This window comes from Eptesicus fuscus, chromosome 13, assembly GCF_027574615.1.
Source record: "Eptesicus fuscus isolate TK198812 chromosome 13, DD_ASM_mEF_20220401, whole genome shotgun sequence".
NCBI lineage: Eukaryota > Metazoa > Chordata > Mammalia > Chiroptera > Vespertilionidae > Eptesicus > Eptesicus fuscus.
Window position 1 is genome coordinate 32,286,848 of NC_072485.1, and position 27,432 is coordinate 32,314,279.

At 42.0% G+C, this 27,432-nt stretch overlaps 1 protein-coding gene and 1 pseudogene across 11 annotated transcripts in view; one reads left to right on the plus strand and one right to left on the minus strand.

The window, feature by feature from the left end:
- Positions 1-27,432, plus strand: part of DLG2 (discs large MAGUK scaffold protein 2) — a 1,173,098-nt gene that overhangs the window by 967,475 nt on the left and 178,191 nt on the right. The window lies entirely within an intron of this gene.
- LOC103297017 (40S ribosomal protein S27-like) lies at positions 4,610-7,460 on the minus strand (annotated as a pseudogene).

Sequence of the window (27,432 nt, forward strand, 5' to 3'; positions counted from 1 at the left end):
TGTACGTTTGAAGTTCCTTGGGAGAGAAGATAAGCTGGCTGAGTTTCTGTAGGCAATGAGCCAGTAATGAGGTTTCCAGCATTCCATCACATGTCCTTTTCATCACTCTCAGCTCAGCCATACTCAGGGGCCAAGTGTGTATTTGAGAGACTCAAGGAGGTAGTTATAAAGGAGTGAATTGTGCTTTTGTTCCATTGACCCCATTTTCCACTCTACCCTGTCGTTAGCCATAACAGTATTAAACCCTGGGCATGAGAGCACCGAGAGGACACTGGAGGCAGTGGAAGGTGATATTGGCAGTGGCTGGCTAAGTCATATAGCCACAGGAGGTCATCAGAGAAAGGGGGCCTGAACTCTTTGTGGGACTAAGGGCATATTCCAGTCTTAAAATTTTGTCCTGAAGGTCTCTGGTTCTACCACTTCCTAATTACATGACTAGTGACTTCATCTCTTTGAGCCTTCATTTCCATACAGGATTGTTCTCTGGACCATGGTTTACAACCATGCAAGCTGTAATGTGCATCATTTCAGTGGGCTCCACTCACACACACTAGGGGTCAGCATATTGTAAACATGTAAGGCCAGATAATAAATATTTCAGGTTTTATAAGCCATATGGTCTCTATTACAACTAATCAACTCTCTATTGTAACTAATCAACTCTGCTGTTGTCTGCTAAAGCAGCCATAGATAATACTAAGTGAATGGATATGGCTATGTTCCAATAATATTGTATTTATGGGCACTGACATTTAATAGTTTCATGCCAAAAAGCACTATTCTTCTTTTGATTTTTTTCAACCAATTAAAATGAAAACTATTCTTGGTTTATGGAATATAAAAAAAATAGACAATGGGCCAAATTTGGCCTGCAGGTCATGGTTTATGGACCCCAACATACACCAAAATATGTTTGATACCTTCTAGAAAGTTGCAGAGGTACCCTGATTATACTAAGAACCAAATAAGAAAGTACATGTAAAGTAATAAGCATAGTGTTTGCCCTTTATAAGTGCTCAGCAAATGGTAGTTATTATTACTACTAGCCCTTTAAAAAAAGAAATATATTACCTCTCTACTTGCCATGGATATTTGGAAGGGAGGCAGTTTCATTTTGGTTGCTTAACATTTCTACTACATTAAACTTTTATTATTAAAATATATGTTAAAATTTAAAATATAAAAACTGGTTTGAACAGGCAGTGACATTAGTAGACCACCCAGTTTTTTTGTTTTTATTTTCATTCTAATGTCCAGACGTTGCCTCTTCAATTCCTGACATTTCTTTAGTACTGGGTCTGTGCTGCTAGGTGCTCCATGAGGAAATTAGATTAGGTCTTTTACCTCCAGGAGCTCTTAGTATTCTTCAAAGTGGGTGCATGTATCCCAAGAGTATTTAAGGTGACAGCCCTTCTCTCTATATTAATTTTTCATCTCAGCCTTTAAATTTCTGTTTTGATATATGTTTTATAATGTACATACTGTACTATAGTACTGTGGTTGTACATCCTACAATCCTATATAATAAAAGGCTAATATGCAAATTGTCCCCTCGACCTGGAGTTTGACCCGGGGGGGGGGCAGCGCCGGCCTGCCAACCTCCTGCGTCCCCTCCCCATTCCTGGCCTGATCGGCCCGGGGCAGGCCGGCTGGACCCCACCCATGCATGAATTCATGCACTGGGCCTCTAGTTTATAAATATGTATGTTAATATTTAGATAATGGGGGGGTTGTGCTTTAAATTTTTTAAAATAATGAAGTCAGCAGACAAAGTTTTGAGACACCTGGTCTACAAGGAAAACAAATAAAAATATCCTAATGGGAAACAAGAATTAGTATGAGTGTTGTATGCACAATAACACAGTTTTAGGACATGAGTTAACATTTACTCTGGTATCTATTTTGTGGCAGGCAAGAAGCAATATATTTTACATTTTTAATTTCATAATAACACAATGGCTGGATGAGATATTATTCCTATTTTACAGATGAGGAACCGAGGCTCAATTCAGCCAAGTTAAGCAACTTGCAAAGGTCAGCTTAAATATCAGGACTGACTATCTATAAAGCATGACATTTTCCACTTCAGCCTTTATTGCATTGAGGAAGTTCATGAAAAAGGAGTATTTTCTGGTATTCCTAAAAACTCTGAAGTTAGTCTTTTTCTATCATATGTATTTAGGTTATTAATTGGTAAAAGTCCATTCCCCCAGAGATTCATGATCAACTCCTTGCCTCCCAGACCTTTGCACATTACATGCTTCTAACTCTGATTGGATGGCTCCTTCTTAATTGGCTATCTTAATTGGCTAAGACCTAGCTTAAACATTACCTTTTCCAGGAAGCTTTCTTGACCTCACCTCTTCAGGACTAGGTTGGATGCCCTTCCTCTAGCATCTATAGGACCTTAATGAAAGTTCTTATAAAATATTCTATATAGCTGTGTAGTTAGCTATTATCTCCCTGTTACTCCCGGATTGATAGTCCCTTGGGGGACAGAAAAATCTAACCTTGATTGTGTTGTTGTTCTTCTGGCATCCAACAAAAAAATACAGTGCCTGGGATATAATAGGTCCTCCATAAATACTCATGGAAGAAATTTCTCTTTCACTGATTTGGAGTCTGAGATAACTTTGGCAAATAGATGGGTTGAAGTTTGCTTTTACTAAGTTTTCCCAGGCTAGGACAAATTGGTGAGTATATATTAGATTATAGGGGACCAGATAATGGGAAAACAAAGAAAACAAACTTACATGTATGAAGGCTTTTTCCTTTTGGGTTTCTCAGAAACTGAACAGGGTGCACATACTCTCAGCAATCAAATTAGTATTAATGATACATATGGTTTATCAATATCTATCTATGTGTTTATGTGTGTACACATACATAAATACATACATATTCATGAACATGAATTCATAAAACATAGACTACCCTAATTTCCGTACTCTGTTTTATGGATTACTGAGTGCTCAGCAAAAGAATAAAGGTCACGAACACTCCCCAGGTTGGCTCATCTTGCCAGTCATCCAGTTGCTCTAAATTTCCTTTGGTTCTAAAGCTATTTCCCTCCTGGATACATGAAGCCCTACTGCTTTCTTTGAAGGGAACTAGCATTTACTGAGAGCTTTTGCGAGGTTCTAGATACTTAACAGAGGTGATTGCATTTAATCCTCAGACGTTTGCACAAACCCACAGGTCCTGAACCCAAAAGGAAATGGATCAAGTCAAAAGTGAGGCAAGAATGTCACTGAAACAGAAAAATCTTCATTAAGAGAGAGGAAGGAAAGAGTGGGACAGGGCTGAATTTTGAAAAGAAAAAGCCTGAATTTTGTTGAATTCAGTTATGAATGAATATTGTTCAAGTTGCACAAATTCGTTGCTTGAGAAATTGTGACCATTAGCACAGACATTTTATATATGAGCAGGGAGGGGCCTTTTCAGCTGATTGAGAGAGAAACATTCTTTCCCACCACCAAATGGGTCTCCAGGTAAAGGCTCTCTTTATTGTTGAAAATGGACAGCATTTAGGCAACATTAGAACAGTTGTTCCCAAACTTCTACATTTCATAGACCAGAAACATTTCAGAATAAATTGTATAGGTCAATAGAATGGCCAACTTTTTATCTTGTCAGGAAAATAAAGGTCATTTAAAAAGCACAAAACCAAAACAAGACAAAAAGCTACTGTCTATTCTCATCATGTCAGAAGTAAAAAGACAGTCTAATAGCAAAAGCAATCGGAAGAAAAAACAAGGAGTAGAAAGGACATAACCTTATTTAAAAAGGTCATTTTAACTTGATGAAAAATCACTGCATCCTACATTTCTCATCCTGCCTCAGGAACAACAAGGGCCAGGGACCAGTCTCCAGGAACCACTAATGCTGCTCTATGTGGGCCTTGAAGTCTTACAGATATCGGGTTAATTCTGAGCTATGAAACCTGGAGCAAGTTACTCAACTTTTCTGCCGTTTCCTCGTGTTAGATGAGGATAATATCTGACTGTATTAATACTCTAGGATTGCTGTTACCAAGAACCACAAACTAGATAGCTTAGGACAACAGAATGTATTGTCTCCGGGTTCTGGAGCCCAGAAGTCTGAAATCAGTGTCTGCAAGGCCACAGTCCCTCTGAAGGTGCTAGAGAATCGTCTGCTTCAGACCTCTTGCCTGGCTCTCCTGGCTTGTGTCAGCATTACTCCAGTCTTCACATGGCTTTCTCCCTGTGTGCATGTCTGTGTTCACATGTCCCCCTTTTATAAGGATACCAGTCATGCTTTAGGGGACTCACTCTATTTCAGTCTGACCTCTTCTTCACTTGATAATTACATCTGCCACAATCCCATTTCCAAATAAATTCACATTCTGAGTGCAGGGGGGTTCTGAGGTATTGGGGGTTAGGACTGCAACATAGGTGTTCTCGGAGGGATACCATTGACCAATCTCATGGAATTATGGGTATTGTTGTAGCTAAGTCATTCATCGGAGAAGCTGGATACATTGTAAAGTACCAGAGTGTGATGTAAGGGGTGTTTTCTGTGTTTTGGGTGATTTTTTAATCCATAATGTGTTTATTGGGGCAATTCCCCACTCGTCTTCACTCCGGACCTATGAGAGCTGCTTCCTTCTGAAGGAGTCCCCTCTGTCAGCCTTGCTTTCCCTCCTGTGGGCTGACTGAGCACAGCGGAGCAGCCAACACACAAAACTACTGCTTGTGCATGGCCACAGGTGGCGGTGATTTTGTAGCATCTCGGGCCTTTCACATCCATGAAGTGGGAACTGGGGCTCTGCTCCAGGCGCTTCTTCTCGTGCCTCCTCTTTCCTTCTGCAGAGGGAGGAAGGAGGGCCTTAGCCAGAGGCATGCTGTCGCGGGGCGGTCATCACCACCGGACTAAGGGACTAAAATGTATCGCTAAGAAGTAGTTAAGAAATGGCCTTTGAACACATTTATTTAATAATAAGTATTTTAAATAGCTATTATGTGGAAGACCCTGTTTGAGTGCCATGGAAAAAAACAGACAAGACCCCTGGACTCATGGAGCTTACATTGTCATGGGAGAAGCAAAAGTTTATAAAATAAACCAATAAATTGAATGTAAGGTCAAGTAGCGATAAGTACTGTTAAGTAAGAACAAAGTGCAGTAGGACAGTAGAGCCAGGTGGAGGAATGGAGGGTGCTGTTCTCTGTGGGATGTCGGGGAGGTCTTCCCTGGGGGACAGTGAGCAGATCCTGACTAGTGAGGAGCGAATCATCTGTGAACGGGGAGCTGAAGGGGGCTGAGCAGGGAGTGACAAAGCCAGGGCTTGAACACAAGTCTGTGTGGTTCCGAACCTCTGATCTTTCTATAATTTCTCCTAAAGCCATTGTACATCTGTCTGCTTGCTTTGCTCACCTGCCTCTGACAGCTGATGTGAAGTTCTGCTTGGGAGAGGATGGTGTGTTTGAGTGTGGGCTGGGCCACCAGGCTGTCTGGAGTCGGTTCCAGCCCTGCCACTTAGCCGCTGTGGTCCTGCTGGGACTTGTCCACCTCTCTCTCTCAATCTCAGTTTCTTCACCTGCCTCCTAGGGATGTTTTGAAGGTTAAACGGGTCTAAGCACCTAGCACACTGCCAGGCACATGGGAAGGGCTCGATAGTAGCTGTGGTTACTGAAAACAGGTTTGCTAGTGTTGCTATCTTAAGAGGTGATGCTGACCTGGAGAGAGGAAGCAAATAGCTCAGGCACTGCTCTTCCTCGCTGCAGCCTGCCTGTTACTGATTTCTGTCCATCAGTGACACTGTTTCTGCTTCCTGCATGCCTTCCTTTCTCAGGGTTTCTGTGCTCTGGAGGTGGCGTGGTAGGATAGACAGACACTGTTCCTGACATCAGAAGACCTGGGTTTGGGTTCAGGCTCCAATCACATGTGGAAACTGTGAGACCTGAGCAAGTTACTTTATCTCTCTCGCTACAGGTTCCTCATCCTCACAGTGAGCAGGTTGATTGCATCCCTGATTCCTGTGACCACTGGGCAAAGTCACTTAACTTCTCTGAGCTCTGCAGGCTCACATATACTGGAGCGCTGCCGCTACCTCCTGGTTGCTGGGAGGCTCAGGAAGAGGGGAAGTGTTTGGTGTATTGTGACATGGTATGCAAATATGAGGGCTGATCTTTACAGGACTCTTCGGAGAATTAACCCTGAGTGCAACACCTCGACACCTCGCTCTGGGTGCCTTTGAGATGCAGGGGCTTTCCTCCACATTTTGCCATCTTTGCCTGCCCCCCACTGGGTTGGGTGGATCCACCTTAACAAGGTATGGGGGAACACTAGGGAAGGATGGGGGTAGGGTTCCGTGGTGGGAAAGCATCTTATTGGTTCATGCAGGCACATCCCAAACACCAATTACTGTATCTGCTTCTAAGGCTGATATATTTATCAGGATGAGTTACAAGGAAATATATGCACCCAGGGAGTGAGGATGCTACATGGTCACCCCCTGTGATGTAAAATATGAGAATCTAGGAGGGGCTGTTTTATAATTCATCAGGTTTCGCTAGTGAGTTCTGTCGGAGTCTTAGTTATAAAGGCAAGTGTGAACCGGACGGCAGACAGGAGAAACTGGCACCAAGGAGACGGGGAAGCTGCCTTTAGTGCCTGCTGCCTCCTCCCTGCTTTGTTCCAATAATTTTGCGCTCGGTAAGTTCCCTGGCTTTGCAGCTAATGGTTGTTGTTGAATAAGCTTGGCAATTGAATCTGTAGTTCGGACTATGCGGTGGCTGTCAGAAGTGTGTGTGTGTGTGTTCGTGCTTGGGCTTCTGACAAATTCCACAATTCTCTTTCATGAGCAAAATTAGCTTAAAAGATGAAACAAAACCCGACAAATCAATTATTCACCTTGATCCCTGGAAGGCTGCTTTCTTCGGTTGCTAAAGTTTCTCAGGTTTCATTCTGTCGGTTTCATTTGTTGGGTGAGCTTTGTCACGAAATTGTTTTTCTTAGCTGCCAAAAGGAGGTATGTACAGGGTGGTTTGTTCCTCCCCAACCCCCTCCGTACCCTCCCCCGAGTTCGGTAAATCTTAAAACAGATAGTTTGCCTGGTAACCAGCTCCCACAGAGCTGAACCTGCGCACGGCAAGATTCAATTGCAATCTTTTGTGTGAACAGAACCGAGGGGTTGTGAATAATTGCCATTGTGGAGATTTTATTGTGAAACTCAGTATGGTGGTGGTAGTCTTTGCATTGTGCCAGGAAGGGATCAGAATCGGAGATTTGCAATTGGCATGCCTGTTGATGTGGGAGAGAGAGAGGGTGAAAGAAAAGGCTGATCTGATCGCTCTAGGAAGAGCTATGCAATGCCCGGGCAGGACAGACAAATGCAGAAGGCATGACTTGTATTTGTGGAACTTGTGACTGTTTTCTCTCGTTTCCCGTTCCCATTAATGATTACCTGAGGCTGCATTTCAGTCCTTATCTGGGTACGCTCCAGGGCTCCAGGTCCTGGCGTGAGGTCCTGGCTTCAGGCAGGGTGACCACTACCTCGGGGTCAGCTCGCTGTAGGAAGTCATTTCCTCCTCAGGATGAAAGAAGGGAAAGAAAGCTGTGCCTTCCCGGACTCCTTTCTGCTGTTGTTGTTTTGCCTCTGTCCAAATCTCCTGGATCCCAACAGCTTGACGTCCTTTTTTTTTTGCAGTAACAGATTTAACTGTGGTGTCATATGGCATATTATATACAGAAAGGAATAGCAAGACATTTTTCTGACTGTTTTAAGTATGTCTGGCTTGTTGACATTTGCTTTATTTCACTGGCAAGGAGCTCCTGTCTTCCGAACCCATAACTGTCTGCCCAAAGGTTTACCTTACACATAATTGCACTTTCTCTGTAGCGGTAGCAGCTGTACCTCTGACCAGAACATTCTCTTTATCCGAAAGAATAGCAACTCATTTTAGCATCTCTTTGGGGGGAAAAAAAAAAGTCTGCTTTTTTTTTTTCCCCACCAGGGACTTCGCTTGCTCTTTGCTTTCTCCAGGTAAATATTTTGGTCATCAGTACCACTACACTTCCCATGAAGTTATTTCTCCTTTCCTGCTATACTTTCTGATTGCTTCAACACTTGGCAAATTGGGGATATGGGGGGTATGGGGTATATCTTTTTCCAGGAACACATTTTTCAGGCATATTTCTTTTGTCCATAAATAGCTTTTCCATATTTTCCATTTCCCTGAATAAGTTCTGTTTCAAGAGCAGAGGAGTGATATATTGTGGTTGGCACTCAGAGGTGTGTAACCTGAGACTTGGTTTCTATTCTACAGCGGCTGCCCTACAAGGGCTCTGTAAAATGTCTTTTTGTCTTATGTTCAGCTCAAAGCCTCTGGGCTTACAGCAAGGATGATTAAGGTAGGAAATCAGCAAATCATCGCAGGTAATAACCCAACATCTGCATTTGATGGTCCTGCCAGCCCAGGATACACAGCTGAGGGTTCCTAAAAGTGTTAATACATCTTGATTCCAAGAACAATGTAGTTGTAAGTACCCTTGCGATGTACTATACCTGGGGTTTTATTGTATCACATGTTTAAAGAGCATATGCCAGGGCCTGTGGTTTATTTCACAGCAGTGTCTGGTTTTTGAGTCAGAGTGGTCTTCTGGAGAAATAAACCAATGTGCCAATTTCAGTAAACTGAGTTGCTTCTCACTCAGTGGTAGTGTTCCCACCTTCTCCACCCACCAAGAATAACTCTATAGCAACAGAAGAAAATTTAGCATGAGTTATTCTCAATTAAGTTTACAGCGAGACAAATATGAACGGTGATAAGCACCTTTTGAGAAAGCACATACACGTGTCTCTAAAAGGATGAAAAGCCGAAGAAGCACCAGCACGTGATACTTGTAGTTTTCTTTGACAGAGATGGGGCGGGGGAGAGGGGGAGGTTTGTTCTGAGCCGTGGCTCCCCCAGTGTTCAATGGGAAGGGCGGGGCTTTTCGTCCCTGTGGCCTTCACCTCACTCTCCTCATCTGTAAAATGGGGGAGGGGGGGGCGTTAGGAAGATCTCAGGAGATAAATGACAAACGCTACACTGTTTGTCACAAAGGGGATCCAAGAAAAGGTAGTCATTATTGTTATAAGTTGAATTTTGTAAAATAACTGAACTCATTCTGATGCTAGTTTTGAAAGAAATATGACACAGGAAGATTATACAAATTTTTTCTTGTTAGCAAGATATACTTCCTACAGCTAGATAATTCTTTTTGTGTTTGTTTTTTTTTTTTTTTATTTGGGAAACCTAGTAAATACTTAATTGTTACCTTTCAGCTTCATTTTCAACTAATTCTTAGAATGGCATCCAGAGTCCTTACATAATTATTCGAAGAATAATCTGGATTTCCAAAGGGGAGCCTGAAAATAAACTGATGCCAAAGCATATATCATAGCCTTCTAAGTTATTTGCCAAACAATGATTTGCCCTAACTCCAGCCCTGACATTGCATTAAAGTACCTGGTGACATCATTTATTACATTCCGGGTGATGTACTGAATGTTTTCACGTGCATTTTTGTCATTTAATGCTCATCACAGCCCTATCAAATAGCTTCTCTTTGCTTCCCATTATCAAATGAGGGAACGAGATCAGAGAACATTTGCCTAAATACTCCTCATTTAAATAGACACATGGCAGTGCAGGAAATTGAACTCATACCCGTGTGATTCCAGAACCTACACTGTAACCACTGTGGTACAGTTCTCCAGTAGGATTGCCCGGCTCTACATGTTTCCATTTGGGGACCTTGACCCTATATCTGCTTTGATTCTTCTCCCTACATATTTAACCTCTCTCCGAGTTTATGAGGTATAAAAAATGAAGTTAGGGATTTTGTTTGTTCTGATTTTTGAACTGTGCCAATCCGGATCACATTTTCCTGAGCCATCTTTGTAATTCTCACCAAATTGTACAATCAAGTATGAAATTATGAGACATGAAATTATGAATGTTCATAAGTCTACCAGATTCCAGATAAAATCTAAAAGTTACCTTGAATCAGCACTTGCCCTCAGACCTGGGCAGCTTCCCTCTGTGCCTCTCTGGCTCTAGAGGAGTCTGTGAGCCAAGCGATGGGCACATTTGGGTCTTGCTCTGTAGGGCCCCAGAATTTCTTCCCCGAACAATCCAGAGCCTACTTCCAGAAGTTGTATGGTGTGCCCACTTCTGAGTATGGAGGGGAAACTGAGAGGCTGCTATTTGCATGGGGTTGGATCATCGGTACTACTGTGAATTGGGATGTTCACACATCTGCGTGAAAGGCTTTTTGTGGTGCAGGAAGGAACTATGGTGGAGAAAAGGGGCTGGCCCAGATCTGGGGTCTCCACTTGTGTTTTTGCTCTGAGCCTCGAAAATGTTAGAGACAGCCCTACCCTGCATTAAAGAGTGTTTACTTGTATCTTATAGTAATGACGCTAAAATTTCAGTAGGCTGGATTTGTAGGGGTTTTGTTTGTTTTTGCTTTTGACCTTTCCCCATTAAGCCAAAAGAAATTATTTGGGGGGGAAAATGGTCAGAGCTACAAAGATCTCAGACTAAAAGCATTTTGGAATTGATAGCAGCCAGATTCATTAAGACTAGACATTGGCCCTTTTTCCAGGTCAGAAGCATAGACAGACAGTGGTGATCTTAGGGTCAGCTTGATTCAAACTCTCTGCCATTTGTCTTTTGTGCCATTTGAACGTACAATTGCTCAGAGAGACCACTGCTAATTCCAGGTGCCCTTTTCTTATCTCTAGTTTTAAATTGCAGTTGTAGCCCTGAGTGCTAAGGACTAATGGGAGGCTGCTTGAAGGATCCCAGTGGAACTCGGCCTTACAGGCTGGTATTAAAAGCAGAGATGGCAACCAGTGGCTTCGTGTGGCCTTCCATCATTATTGCAGCCCCTTCTTCTGTCCAACGCTTCATTCTCGCAATGGTTCCTTTCATCTGTTGTATTGGAGACAAAGACCCTCCTAAGGAGAACTAACAGCCGAGTTCCAGGCAGCAAAATCTCTGCAATTACTAAGGATCTTGAGATTTGGGGGAGTTCTTAGTTTTTTATTTATTTTTAAAAGCAGTGAAAGATGTTATGCACTTAACAGAGTGAATTTAGTTTTTGTTTTTGTTACTCTTAGCTTCATAAAGTAGTTTTCCTCTGCTTCATCTAGTCTACTCTTGATGCTTTCTATTGAGTTCTTTACAGCAGCGATGTCACTTTTCATTTCTTCTTGGTTCTTCTTCATTTCTTCTTGGTTCTTACTCATATTGTCGAATTTGTCTTCCATCCTTTTCAGCCACTTTATGACCATTTCTCTGAATTCTTTCTCTGATAGGTTGTTTGCCTCTAAATCGTTTACTTCCTTTTCTGGTGATGCCTGCTTCTCTTTCCTGTGGGGGCTGTTTCTTTGTCTCCCCATGGTCTCTCTTCTCTGGATGTCTGGTTATATAGATTTCTCTCTCTGGCGTTGATTTAAAGGTATAAAATACAACACAACCAGGCACAACAGACAAGGCACTGAACAGAATTGTATTCACGATATTAATAACCTCCAATAAAGGTAACCACCAGAGAAAGACAAATTAGGGAATAGGAGTGGAAGAGAGAGAGTAAAAAGAAAGAACAACAACGAAGAAAAAAACAACAACAAAGAGTGTGAATCTGAACTTGGGAAAAGAGCAGAAAGAAAGAAAAGAAATAACAGAAAAGAAAAAGAAAAGAAAAAAAAAGTAAGAGAGACAAGAATGATACTAAGAGAGAAAAGGGGAACAAACTATATATATGGGGAGTAAACTCCACTAGAACAACCACTATTCCCAGCAAATTCCAGCAACACGAGCCTGGAGATTAATACAAACTGCAACAGCAGCTAATATCAAGTGAGGCAAGGGAAAACAAAAGTAAAAAACAAACAAAAACAAAGCAAACAAAAGAACCAACCAAACCAACAAAAAGAATAATCAAAACAATCTCATAAAAAAGCATAAAAATTCAATCTAATCAACATTCAAGCAAACAACAACAAAAGGCCCGAGAGAAAAATAATTTTTTAAAGGTAGCGTAGAGAGAGGTTTGTATGGATTTGGAGCAGGGGGTTTGGAATTAGATATATAAGTAGGGTGAAGTTTTAGCAGGGAGTAAACTGAAAAAGTAGGGAAAATCTAAAGCCAGAAAGGGTTAAGATAAACTGGGACCAAAAGGGGAAAGGTTAGGAGAGTGATGACATAATGTTAGCTTTGAGATAGGGTAAAGCGATTGTAAGGGAAAGATGCAAATCGAATGTAGGACACTAATCCAAAAATAAAAGAAAGAGAAAATCAAATGACATTAAAAAAAAAAAAAGTAAAATAATAGTAATAATAGTGCTGATTGAAAATAAAAATGTAATAATTAAAAAGGTGAAAATCAAGTGAGGAAAAAGAAAAAAATATTAGTTTCTTAAGTAAAAGATGCAAAAAATGAAAATAAAAAAATATGAGAATAAAAAATTTAAAAAATTGAAAAAAGAATTGAAAATTAAAAAATAGGAAGACTAAAATGTGCAGTAGCGGCTGTCATTCACTTCCTCTATTGTTCTGTTTGGTACGCCTTTTTCCCAGTCTGGGCGGTATTTCAGTTCAGCTTCATTCCAGGGCTCCTCAGTGTTGGAAGCCAGTCCTGCTTTTTAAGCCAGCCCTATCTTAATTTCTCGTATTTATTTTTGATTACACCAGAGACAATTAGCGTTTCAGCCCCTGGGTGGCAGTGTTTCTGAATTGACTTCCGGGCCTCTCTAGCTCTTTTTTCTTTTCTTTTCTTTTTTTTTCCCCCTTCTATGGCACTCACTACCGGTTTGTGGAGATGTGCGCCTCAGAGCTGCCTCTCTGATGGTCACACGCAGCTCTGGCCCCAGGTTCCGAAAAAACACCTTCCCCCTGCAGTCTTTCAGGGTTTCCACCTGGGTTTACCTCTGTATTGGGCTTAGCAATCAGAGTCGGAAAGAGCCCAGGTGTGCGGACCGTGGGTCTGTGCCCCAGACTAAGGAGCCTGCACTCCTTTGAAAATTCTTAGTCTGACCCTCCTCGTCAGATTAAAATGAGTTGCTTTCAAGAGGTCACTTCTGTTAGCAGCTCAGAAGACCCCCCTCCTCATTCACGGATAACGGCAGTTCCAACTGCCGCTGATTTTTCTAGGCACAGACCTCCCGGCTCCTGCCGGTCCTGCGGCTGCCGAGCTTCCCTCACCCAGCGCCTCCCTCACCCACCGCGGGGATCAGAAACCGCAGCTTATTTCAGACAAAATCTGACCTTTCCGTGGTGCAGTGAAGAGTTTCTTTGAATCCAAATGTTTGCGCTGATAGGGGACCGGTGGTCTGGTGCTCCCAGCAGTTCAGTGTTTGCAGTTTTCGCGGAAAGTCAGGTTTCCCCTAAAATCCTCCTTTCCTTGCAAGATGGCGAGGCGCCCGGCGAGCCCGCAGCTCCAGGAGGGGACCCAGCCCCTGTGGGTGCTGCGCGGTCAGAGGAACACTGCCCAGCACTCCCCCGCCTTCTCCTGGAGTTTAGCTGTCCCTTGGCTTGCCCACATACACTCCCTCTGCGAGCCTCTGCTGCTCCGACTCTCCGCCCCAGGAACAGACTCCAAACCCGACTCTATTCCGTCGCCATTTTTTCAAGAATCCCGGAAATGGATTTTTTATTCCTACATTTTTATAAGTTGACAATGGGATGTTTCTATAAATGTGTCATCAAAAGGCCCTCTACTCTACCTTCTTTCTATGAAAATCCTACCCTGCTTCAATGCCCACCACATGCGTGATGCCAGCTATGGCCAGCGCTATCTATTTCAATATCTCGTTCCATGAACTTCAGCTTGAGCTTCATCATTCTGTTTTTGAACTTCATCTCCCCACGAGACGGTGAAGTGAGTAGGAGGCTTGCTTCCCCTCTAACTTTGATTTCTGAGCAGGTCTAAGAGTGAATCCTAAACCAAACAGAAGGAAAAAGCATCACTAATTTCTCTAGCATGGATCCTAAAAATTTTGGATTAGTTGGTTGTAATTTTGGACCACCTGCCATGCTGTCAACTCTAGATTCTGATAAGTATTTGTGAAGACCACAATGTCCCTTTTAAGATATGTGCTGGGCACTAGGAAACTAAAATTCAATATAAACTTCAGGATTGACAGAAATGAAAACAAATGAATTAGAGAATGTATCAACACTATACTAGCTCCATGTCCACCATCCTCCAGCAAAGTACATTTTTCTGAATGTCATATCCTTAGACAGTAATAAGTGTACTTAGGACAGACTTTGAATATCACCTTTAAATGGCAATAATTCTATTTCAAAGAGCAAATGAGTGAAAAATGCACTTGAAAACTCATTACATGCGCTGAGGAAAGGTTATCTAATCTTTAATGTAGACAAAAGCTTATTTTAAGAAATTCTTTCTTGAAATAAATCTCCTTTATTAATGTTTTCCTATATTGTAGTCTCTTGATTTACACCAAGCATGTCAAACTCAAAGGCTAACACAAGCGAAATAAACAAGGTTTTAGTTTATGTGGGCCACAAAGAAATAAAAGCTTCAACTTTCATAGAAACGTAGGTTTATTTCGATAGAGACATGATGAATACAAAGGGCTGAAAAAAATGAGTAATCGTTAACATAAAATAATAGAACATTTTAATAAAAATTAATATTTTTCTTAAAATTAACTTACCAGATTTGGAAAAAGATTATTGCGCGCAGGCAAACAGGGCTGGAATGAGATTATTGTGTTTTTAAGATCTAGTTGAAGAAGGAATGAAGGGACTGCATTCTCTGTGTATTTTAATAGGTTGGCTGTGATTGACAGAGGATATTGAAGTCCTGGCTTCAACCTTGTGTAGCCCCCAATCATGATATCTGTCATATCCCTCAGGTTATCCTTAGCAGTGACAGAGCACCCAACAGCTAACCTAATCAGTAAAAAGTATATCCTCTGCTTATACTCTCCTTGCTCTAAACTGTGTGCTATGTTATAGCTATTCCTGGTTTTGCTCCTGTTGCTTAAAGTCTTTGAGAGAGAAAAAACTGTGCCTTATATATTGTTGTATCTGCATTGTCTAACCTAGCACTTAACGTAAGAAGGAAACCCAGCAATGAGTAAGGAATGAAGGGGAGCCCATCTCTTCTCTCCTGGAACCAACTCTACCAGTCTCTTCATGCAAGATTCCCCCTCATACCCCAGTTCTGCTCTTACTCGGAACTTGGCTCAGCACCTTCTCTCTTGTGGTGCCCTAACTCTTCTGTGCACACATTTTATTTTCCCACACTTCTAAGGTTCTAAAGCATTCTCTATATTTCTTACTTCTCTGGCAATATTTTAAAACCGTTTAATTAATGAAGCACTTAGTTTCTGCTTATTGAGAGCTTGGGATAGCCAAGCATGTGGTGATCTTAGTGGACAGAGGAATTTTCGGCCATGCAAAAAACATGTCCTCTGTCCTTAAAGTCTACTGGGAGCTTAGGCTATGTGAGTAAGATGGGAACGCTCATAAATATTACTGTTGATGGATGGACTTTCAGAAGAGGACTTTTTCAAACTGAGAGACACAAAATTTTCAGGAAGTATGCATACTTCAGTTAGCTTTTCAAAGATACGTTGAGTTTACATCGTAAGAGAAATGGAGGACACATGCATTTTAAGGAAGATTGATATTCTTTTCAATCTGATATTTACTAATTCAATAAATATTTATTGAGAATCTACTGTGTGCCGAGCACCAAGCTAGAGATTAGTACTGTGAGTTTTCTGAGGTCAAGTGTGGTTCAGTTTTCCCTCACTTAATCCCAAATCATCTGTGACCTCATTCATTTCTACAGTTTTAACACATTGCAGGCGGATCATGAGCATTCTCGTGTTTCCATATTACACAGTGTTTTACATAAATGTTAAAGGCACGCCCTAAAATTAAATACCCACTGCATTTATTACATGTTCTTACAAGCTAATATCTTTTTAAAGTATGATGCTTTGTAAAACGTTTTTTGTACTTGTTCAATAGAAACTTACCTGGCCACTGGGTAAAGCTAGCAATAAAACTATTGGTGCGCAATGTGTTAACTACTACCTCTTGGCTTGCAGGAGGCACCCAACTTCACCTGCCCACCCCCAGAATCATCTAGCAAGTCTAATCTTGGATGTCCTCTTAGGGAAATTGAGGTGTGACGATTCTGCTCCACCCACTCTCTGCCAGCCGTTCCCATTCTCCCCACCCAAAGGCACCAGACACTGTGAAGCCTGCAAAAGTTGTAATATGTCCTTTGCAATGACGTAATCTCTCTAGGTAGTGCAATTATGAGTGTGCAAAACACGTTTTAAAGTGTTCCTCCACCCAACCACTGCTGCCTGTTTGGGACTGGAGAGCCTTGTGGACTAACATGGACCAGCCTACAGGATGACAGCCCTCACCATTAATGATGGCAATACTATTTCCACTCACTGAGTCCGTACCATGGGGCAGATGCTATGCTAGGTGCTGTAACAGCTCATCCTTACAGTAGTTCTGGAGATATCACTACTGCCATTTTATAAATGAGAATATTGAGGCCACAGTCACAGCTTGTCTGAGATTTCAGGCCTTGGAAGTGGCAGCAGTCAGGATGAGAACCCAGATCTATTCCCAGTGCAATGCTTTTCCTACTACATTACAACAGAAGTAGGTTAATCATTTTCAGTGCCTCAATCCTTCATTTGGAAAGTAGGGATGGGTTCTTATCTCTCTCTGCCTCAGAATTACAATTCTCTTGATCACTGAGGTTTCTCAAAGAAAATTGGCAGCCTAAGTGGTATTGTTACTGTGCTGAACAATGGGGAGGGTACAGACATTTGCATTCATTATTTTTTCTTTTTCTTTTTTCTTTTTTTCTTTATTGATTAAGGTATTACGTATGTGTCCTTACCCCCCTCATGCCCGCCCCCCACTCATGCCCTCACCCCCCTGGTGTCTGTGTCCATTGGTTAGGCTTATATGCATGCATATAAGTCCTTTGGTTGATCTCTCCCCCTTACCTGCACCCTCACCTACCTTCCCTCTGAGGTTTGACAGTCTGATCGATGCTTCTCTGTCTCTGGATCTGTTTTTGTTCATCAGTTTATGTTGTTCATTATATTCCACAAATGAGTGAGATCATGTGATGTTTATCTTTCTCTGACTGGCTTATTTCGCTTAGCATAATGCTCTCCAGTTCCATCCATGCTGTTGCAAATCGTAAGAATTCCTTCTTTTTTACTGCAGTGTAGTATTCCATTGTGTAGATGTATCACAGTTTTCTAATCCACTCATCTGCTGATAGGCACTTAGGCGGTTTCCAAATCTTAGCTATGGTGAATTGTGCTGCTATGAACATTTTAATGGGATTACCAACACACAAGTGGCTTATGACCCAAGTGACCTGAGTCAGAGCAAGCAACCTATCGGCAAAGGAACTTTTGACCAAGCAAAACCAGGGAACATATATTTTACTTATTCACTCTCTCCATTTATACTTTGCAAGCTTGGCCTGTGGACCACACACTGATAATGCAGACACAATGTACATTTTTAACAGGGTATCTTGCCGGGTCTAATATATATTTAATGGACAGCTTGCCTTGGGAATTAATGTACCTTTCTAATTTATAGGGAGGTTTCCAACCACAGTGGTGCATGAGCAGCAGGAAACGGAAAAAACAACAGCTATTAACCTCTGAGATAAGATTTTGGCAGCAGTGTGGTGTGTTATGTCCTCTGAGGGCAGTGTCTGAATGGAAAAAGCACAAGCATTTTAGCATCAGACAGCCTTAGGGCTCAACTCTCAGCTCTGACATTTATAGTCGGCTATGTGAGCTTAAGTTATTTCACCGTAGGAGCCTCTATTCTACCCTCTATTCTACAACAGCAAGGTAGGAATACTATTGGCCATTGAATTTTTGTTTTTGTTGTTGTTGTTTTCTCACTCAATTGTTTAACAAATATTTATAGAACACCGAATCAATCAGGAAAACAGATATCACCTTATGTATTTTAAGCAGCAAGGGAAGTAATTCAGGGTATTAGTGTGCTTAGAAAACATTGGAACCTGGGAGCAGTGATAGGCAGGGGTCGGGGGCAGCGACACCCCACTGGGAAATTTCAAGAAGCCATTTATGCCCTAGCTGGTTTGGCTCGGTGGATAGAGCATCGGCCTGCAGACTGAAAGATCCCAGTTTCGATTCCAGTCAAGGGCACATGCCCAGGTTGCAGGCTCGATCCCCAGTAGTAGGGGCATCCAGGAGGCAGCCGATCAATGATTCTCATCATTGGTGTTTCTGTCTCTCTCTCTCCCTCTCCCTTCCTCTCTGAAATCAGTAAAAATATATATATTTTAAAAAGAAGCCATTTGTGAGCAATGGTTTCTTGCAAGCCCTGGAGCTGGAGACCAGCAGGGATCTGTGGAGTCTGAGGAAACTGTAAGCAGCGACAGCAGTGGTTAGCAGTGCCAATCCTTTGCCAATAGGCCTCCACCCTCCTACATCCCAAAACTCATATAAGTTACTCTGATTGGAAGAATCTAAGCTGCAACCCTGCTGGCAAGAGATTCTTGGATAATGGTTGTTTCTCAGGCTTCTACCTCTGTGACACGTGGAGAGCATTGGGGTGGAGGGTGGGGTTAATGATTGGGGCTGAGGACCAGTAGGTAATAACCAGAACAAACACCTCCAGTGTGCCAGGAATTGACCTGCAAGTACCAGGGTGAATAAAGAGACAAGATATGTGGTTCACATTTCATTGTAGGAGATTAAATGAGTTAATGTATTAACAAATTTAGTAGAGCTAGGCACATAGTTGGTAATTTATAATTAATTGTTCCTTTATTTTAAGTCTCATACTGGCCCACTCTGTGTCCTCTCCATGAGATTCCTGACAAGGCAGATAATTTCAAAGATTAGAGAGGGAAGAGCTGCGGATGTGCCTTTGGTGTTAAATAGCCAGGTTTTAATTGATGGTGCCTACCTATAGCTGATGGAGACTCATTTTAGTTTGTGTTGACTTTGAAGGCCATTTGGACATGCTTCAAAACATATATTTTCTAAACAGATAATGTAGACCACGTTTAAAGACATTTATCAGTAGATGTGTGTATTAACTCAGTGCAGGTATATTGAAATACAAATGTCCCATAGATATGCGAACATTGCCTCCTCACAGTAGGTATGAGGATGAGAGATGAATGTGTCAGGGCGTGTATTAATGTATTTATTTACATGAATGATTCATTTACTCTGGCCTGAGGATTTGCCAGTCACTTCATATCTGTCTCCAACAGGAGGTCACTGTGCTTTTTGTTCCCTGTCTTAGGCAAGACATAAAAGGTGCAGTTGAATTGCTTAACCCCCCATTAAGGCAGCTTCACAGTGCCCTTCAGTCTAGGTTGAGAGCTGTCTTGAGCACTCGAAAGGTGCTTCTGTCCTTGATTCAAGCTGTTGGACCACAAGGGGAAGAACACAGGCTTTGGAGAAGTCAGGAGAGGTATTTGCATAGAGAGAGATGGAAGGAAGGAGACAGAAAAGGAAGGAGGGAAGGAAATCAAATAGCATAATTTTATCACCTTTCTATCTTCCCATCACTACTTTTCACCTGCACTCCCCCTAACCTCAGCCCTTTCTCTTACTGTCAATACTGCCTTGACATTTTTATGTATGTCACCTTAAATGTCAGTGCAAGACTTTGTGACTCTATCTGTGCTTACCTTGGTGAGCAATGTTGCCAAGGTGAAATACTGTATCAAATGTGGTCTCAATAGGAAATGTCTGTAGCCCTCCTGACAGTTGTTAATTTAATGGAACATGGGCCCTTCTGTACAAATATACACACACTAGTGGCCTGGTGCACGAAATTCGTGCATGGGGGTTGGGGGGGGGGTGTCCCTCAGCCCTGCCTGCACCCTCTAAATTTGGGACCCCTCAGGGGATGTCCAACTGCCGGTTTAGGCCCGATCCCTGCCTAAACCGGCAGTCGGACATCCCTCTCGCAATCCAGGAGTGTTAGCTCCTAACTGCTCACCTGCCTGCCTGCCTGATCGCCCCTAATCACTCTGCCTGCTGGCCTGCTCACCCCTAACTGCCCCCCCCGCCAGCCTGCTTGCCCCCGACTGCCCCGCCCCCTGCTGGCCTGCTTGCCCCCAACTCCCCCCCCCCGCCCCCGCTAGCCTGCTCGCCCCCAACTACCCTCCCCTTCTGGTTTGATCACTCCTAACCACCTCTGCCTCAGCCCCTGCCACCATGACTTTGTCCGGAAGGACATCGGAAGGTCTCTCAGAAGGTCTCCCAGAAGGTCTCCTAATCTAATTAGGATATTACCCTTTTATTAGTATAGATACCATCCTTGGAGGCAGTAGCTATTGGTTCAAGGTGATGGTGGCCTAACAGGAATCAAGGCTGTGCCATCAGACTTTTCATTTTGGGGGTTGCCACACATGTGGATTTTCATGTGAAATTTCTCAATTTTTAAATGTTCATCCTTTGGTTCTTATTTCTGAAAACACCATGAAGTCAAAAAAGATGCAGTTGTGTGTCAAACATGGTTGGCACGCCACTGATCTGTGATCTGTTTTGTAACATCTTTTGTCATAAACCTGAATGATGTTATTATACATTATTGTTTGTGTATTTCTTATCCAGAGCTAGGAGCTCCTTAAGAGCTTGGCTGTTTCTTATTTCTCCAAGATTATCAACAATCATGGTTATGGGACATATTAGGTGCTAAAATAATTAATCTATGATTTTATAAGTATCAGTCTCCATTTATTCTCTAGAACAATCTTTTTGTGTCTTAATCTTCTCAGCTGTACCTTGCTTATTTATAAAGTCTTAATATGAATCATCATAAGTCACAAATGTAACATAAATATTTTAATTTAGAAACTTGATGGTTAATACTTCCAAGGTACTTATAGTCTATCTGCTGTAAGAAAAATAAGCAAAACTCATTACCACATTTTTTGTTTTGCTTTCAGATTTGGTTTATTTGAGGACCGTACGGTGTAAGGAGAGTGCTTATAGGTTCTAGGGGGCAAATGTGAGTTTAAATCCTGTCGCTGTCGTTTATCAGCCATGTGAACTTGGGCAACTCATTTCATTTGTCTGGGCCTCAGTTTATTCATCTATAAAATGTGAATAATACCGATTTCATAGGCTAGTTGTAAGGATTACAATAAGTGATGTACATATGACCTTATATATAATATAAATTAAATAATGTTCATTCCTTGCCCTGCCAGTGTTGCTCAGTGGTTGAGCATTGACCTATAAACCAGGAGGTCATGGTTCAATTCCTGGTCAAGGCACATGCCTGGGTTGCAGGCTTGAATCCCAGTGTGGGGAGTGTAGGAGGCAGCCAATCAATGATTCTCTCTCATCATTGATGTTTCTATCTCCCTCTCCCTTCCTCTCTGAAATTAATAAAAATATAATTTAAACAAAATAAATAAATGTTTATTCCTTGCAGGGTTAGGGCATTTCACGTTATCTCACTTCTTTGACTCATTAAAGCCTATCGCTCATAGGAAATAGGGTTGTATATTTGCTTTTTTTTTTTTTATAAAGCATAAATAAAATTGATTGTCTAGTGCATATGGAGAAAGAGAAAACTTTTGGGTAATTAGGTAGGCCAAAATTAGAAAAATGAAGTAGAGTGTGTAAGTTTGCTATATAGTCCTGGTGTTTATTATTATTCTTATTTCTAATATCTTTGGCACAAATTTCAAGAGCTGATTCCTGCTGATCTTTTTGACCCGAGAAGCTGGGTGATCCATAGTGCCTTCTAGGTCTAGGAGGAGGAGCAAGTGTCTAGAGATACAAGTTCAGTCTTAACATTCTGAGGTGTCTGAAGGCCATGCAGGAGATGTGGTAAAGTTGTGAAGAGCAATGTGAAGTACAGAAGGTAACTGAATGGGGATGAAGGGAGTACTCAGGGAAGGAGTAAGGAGAGTAGAGAGTAATAGAATACTTTCGTTAGCACTTGGATAACTCTTCCTAGTGGCCTGGGGTTGTAGGAATTTACCTGAGACAGAACCTTCAATTTAGTATTCAACAAATAATAAGTCCAGGATTTGAGAGAGGCACTCTGGGGGCCCCAAAGGAAAAAGGATGGCATGATGTCTTAACAGTTTACAATAAAATAGGCCATATATGAAGAAACAATTGCATAACAGTACAATCTATAATAATAAAAGTGTAACATGCTAATTAGACCGGACGTCCTTCCAGACAAAGCCAGGGCCAGAGGGAAGCCAGCCCAGATCCTGGGTGCCAGAGGGAAGCTGGTGTCAGCAGCCAGGGGGAAGAGGGCCTACTCTTTCATAAATTTCGTGCATCGGGCTTCTAGTTTAATATAAGGCTAATACAGTACAATAAAATACAATACAATTTAGTATGGGATCACATTTGTTGGTGCCAGGCTTTAGGAATTTGGAGAAGACAGTAAGTGATTCTTCATGGTCTTGTATTATGTGGATCAAAGGCCAGGCTCTGGAGTCAGATTGTCTACTATCAAATCCCAGGTCACTTCTTTTTTTTTTTTTCTTTCTTTTTAAAAAAATATATTTTATTGATTTTTTACAGAGAGGATGGTAGAGGGATAGAGAGCTAGAAACATCGATGAGAGAGAAACATCGATCAGCTGCCTCCTGTACCACCCCCCCCCCCACTGGGGACGTGCCCACAACCAAGGTACATGCCCTTGACCGGAATCGAACCTGGGACCTTTCAGTCCGCAGGCCGACGCTCTATCCACTGAGCCAAACCGGTTTCGGCCCCAGGTCACTTCTTACTTAGCTTTTCTGTTCCCCAGCTTTCTCATCTGTAAAATGAGAGTAATCCCTACTGTAGAGGTTGTGTATGAAGAAAGATGGAGCCTGTTGCCATGACAAACCCGATGAGTAGGATTGTGAAAAGAAAACCAAACCTATTGACCTGCCAGGCAAAAAGCCTTACAACACCTGTGAGAAATAAGTAACTGGAGGAAGATTCAGGAGCAGTAGAAAAGGATAAAGGAATACACCCAAGGAAGCAGGATATGAGTGCCTTATTTCTGAGCAGAGAAGATTTGTGGACTTCTGCAGACCCTGTAGAAGTGGACCAAGGATGAATAAGAAATAGGTGGTGGGAGTTCTCTCTCTGGTTCTCATTCTCAATAGTTAATCCCTGTGTCCCTCAGTTTTATCATCTGTAAAAGGAGATAATAGTACCCACCACATAGACCTGTTAGGATTGAGTGAGTTTGTCATAGACACAACAGTGGAGTTGTTTCCAGAGTGAAAGGCAGATGGGAGGGAGGTAATAAAGGATAAAAGGGGTCAAATATATGATGATGAAGGAGATTTGACTTTGGGTGGTAAACACACAATGCAATATACAGATAATGTATTATAGAATTTTACCCTTAGAACCTATATAATTTCATTAACCAATGTCATCCCAATAAATTTAATTTAAAAAAAATTTTAATGAGTTTTCACATGAGTTACACTTAAAACATTTTTGACATGGGTACATGCTAAAAAAAATTTTTTTTTGGCTATTATTATGACCACTAGAGGCCCAATGCACAAAATTCGTGCACAGGTAGGATCCCTAGGCCTGGCTAGCAAACAGGGCCGAACAGGGCCTTCCAGCTGCCAGCCGGGGCCTTCCTTCGTTCTGCACCACCTCCTGGTGGTCAGTGCACGTCATAGTGAGCAATTGGTCTCCCGGTTGAACTCCTGTGGGGACAATTTGCATATTAGGCACACACACACACACACACACACACACACACACACATACACACACACACACACACACACACATATATATATATATAAATCTCATACTAATTTATTGTGTTTCTAATATATATCATGAACAGTGACAGTCACTGAGACATGAAGGTGAAGAGTGTTATGAGCAGCAGTTCATAGTGCAGCATCCCAACACATGGACATGGTTTCAGACCTGGGACCATCATTGATTTCCACTTACGTAACCTGGAGTAAGCATCTACTTCTGTCAACTGTGTGTGATGCCAACACCCACGTCAGGTTGTGGGAGAAGAAATGAGATCAACCTCTATCTATATAAGGCATCCAATATAGTTCCTGGCACATAGTAAATGCTCAATCCTGGAAAGATCGAAGAAAACATCAGAGAGGTGATGAAACTTGAAGGTGCATAAAGTGTGGAGAGCTGAGAAGATATGCAATTCCAGGGCTTTCCAAGGGAGAAGATATTTTTCAAAGTCCTTTGTTATGTTTGTTAAGCAATGTTCTCAAACTGTAGAGCAAATTGTGAGCAAGAAGGTGGGTCACATTGGGCAAAGGCACTTTTACTTAGCTAAAAAAGCTATTGTTTCAAACAAGAAAATATATTGCAAGTCATTTTGCTTACAAAAAATTGAAAGTCAAATGGTGTCAGTTACAATTGCAAAATATACTTTAGCTACTAAGAATAGCTACGTTTATTATCATTATCATTCAGTGAAGCTGAGAAAAGACTTAACCTTTGATCTCTTTGCTGGCAGTTGGTTAGAATTAACATAATTATATAACTTTTGGCAAGAATTTTTTCTTTTCTCATGTGTCTGTAGATTTAGATGATCATAGTAAAGCTGCATTTTTCATAAATTATAAGATCTCTATGTGTTTGTCCCCACTCTTCTTAAGAAGACAGGTACCATAAAATATTTTAAAAAACACTTTATATATGGAAAGTGTCCAGTTTAAAATCTGTTGGGGATTCAATATCAGCAAACAAGAATCAGGAAATATTATGCAACTGGACTATAATTAAGAGATAGTACAGATATATAGAGAAAAAGCTAAATTGGAGAGGCACTTCCTACTAGGTGTTTTCCAGACCTTAGCTCTTAAAAGCCCATAATATGCAGCATGAGCAGGTAGGGCTAGTGTCCTGGTTTCGCAGAGGTTTAGCTACTTGCCCAAGGTCACTGAACAGCCACATCTGTCCTCTGTAGCCATGTTTTCTTAGGTATGTGTGTTTATGAAAGACATATGAGTTTATTTTCTGTAGGCAACTTTGCATGTTTCTTGGCCTAATGTCTTTGGTGGTGAGAAGAAGATGGTAAGAGTAGAGTATATATGAAAGCATGGATACGATCTATAATAATATAAGGGTAATATGCTAATTAAACCGGACGTCTTTCCTGATGAAGCCAGGGCCGGAGGGAAGCCAGCCTGGGTCCCGGGTGCCTGTGGGCAGCCCAAGGGAAGCCAGCCCGGGTCCCGGGTGCCTGTGGGCGGCCCAAGGGAAGCCAGCCTGGGTCCTGGGTGCCTACGAGCAGCCAGAGGAGGGAAGCAGCCCAGGTCCTGGGTGCCAGAGGGAAGCTGGTGCCAGCAGTGGGGGGAAGGAAGGCCTACTCTTACACAAATTTTTGTGCATTGGGCCTCTAGTTGGTAAGTAACAGTGTAGCAAACAATGTAACAAAGGCAAATGTTACCGATAAGATTTATTAAGTAAGTAAAGGACTGGTAAACCAAAGGTTTGACATGGTGTGAGTTTGGGGGTGGGGAGGATGTTAATGGCAGAGGTGAGATTAGAACCCAGGTTTCTTACTTAATAGACTAACAACCAAGTAATGGATATCAGCCTTTCATCTTTACAGTGTCAGGTACCTCGCTCATGTGATTTCTTACCCTTTATAATGGGATTAGTTAGCTAGGGACATCAAGTCAAGAGGCCTGACCTTTTGTTATGCCATCTAATTAATGCATTATGCCAGGCCCTAAATATAATGGTTAATACCTTTTCATTGACGTTGTAGCAGCAAGAAATTACAAGCAAAGACAAATCCCAATCTAAATGTTATAACAAAGAACAATGGGAACAAAGGTGAAATAGCAGCTTTTGCTGACTGTGGCTTCATGAAATGTTGACTAGGAAAGGTGGCATTTACCCTGGGTCTTGGAGCATGAGTAGGATTTCAGGAGACACTAATGGGTAATAAGAGGGAGGGGCCTTGTAGAGAGAGAAGACCTGGAGGTATGAAAAGCTGTGAATATTCAAGGGCCTACTTCTTGGCAGCAGAGGGTGCATGGAACAGATGATAAAGGGGAGATGTTGGCTTCTGTCAATGAATGCAAAGCAGTCTGGGGTTGGTGACTTCAGAATCATTACCCAGTGTTGTGTTCATCTGATCTTAGTTTCATATGTCAATATTTTAATTTATTAATGGCATCTAAAGTACAGAAAAATATAGTTTTACAGCCTGTACTAAGATTGGTACATTCCATTAGAAAGGGAGAAAGGATTTTCTTTGACAAACAACTTGGTAATATATTTGAAAAAAAAAAAGTGAGGATAAATAAATTTTCATCGTGGGACCAATTCTGACCTGTAGAGTAGCAAGTTTTCTCTACCCCATCTCCACAAATTCTTCTTTAAACTCCCCACTCCCCAGGTCCATTCTGCTGGAGAGGGGAAGAAGGCAGGGTGATGAGAGTCAGGCTAGGGAAGGAAGTTCTGAGTGCTACCTGGCTTCCTGTCCTATCTACACAGGCGTAGAAGGCTACAGGAGAGATCTGGTCAGGACCTGCCAGGAGGAAATGGTGGATGGACGGTCCCTGGGGCTCTGAGAGAATCTCTGTCATCTGCAGAGCTTCAACCAGGCCTGCCATTATAGTACCCAGTAGTCACTTTCATTCAAGCAGAGTGACAGTGTTTGGAAAGTACTATTTCACTGGGATGGGATTTTGCTGAAAGTGGATTCAGTGGTGACTCTTAATGAGTGTCATCCTGCTGACGGTTCAGGGTTGTGTTCTCTGTGCCATCTGTTCGCATTTCGGAGTTCTCTGCGCCGCCAGCAAGTGCTGCATGATGCTCCCATGACTGTGCAGTCTCAGGCCTGCACGGCCAGATGAGCTGGGTGCTGACCAGGGTGTCTTTGTGGCAGACCCTCTCCTAGAAGCTCGGGTCACCTCTGCAGAATTCCTCTGGCCTTAGTTAGACACCTTTGAGAAAATGCCAGGACTTAGATGAGCACAACTTCCCCAGTGCACTCCGATGCCAACAACTCACTGCTGAGACAGTGAAATAGCATGTGACAGCAGTTTAGGAAAAAATATATATTAGAGCAATAGACTAGCTCCTTTTGAATTTGAATTTAGGTAGTACAACTTCTGAAAATGAGGAGTCTTCGGCAAGAACGTAGGGATGTGGGGAGCTGTTGTATGGTCTTAATTGATCTACACGTTCTAAATTGTCTATTTATAGGAATTGATTGTAGAAAACAAAATTCAATTTCTTAAGGCACTTTTGAGAATTTATAGTGTTGCTCCTGTTAAATCCACACAAGCACAGACCCTCATGGTAAAGAGCAATTGCTGCGAGGTCTGGGCAGGGTGTAGGACTCATCCATCTGCTCCCAAAGCATGTCCCAGCTGACCCAGCGTGAGCTC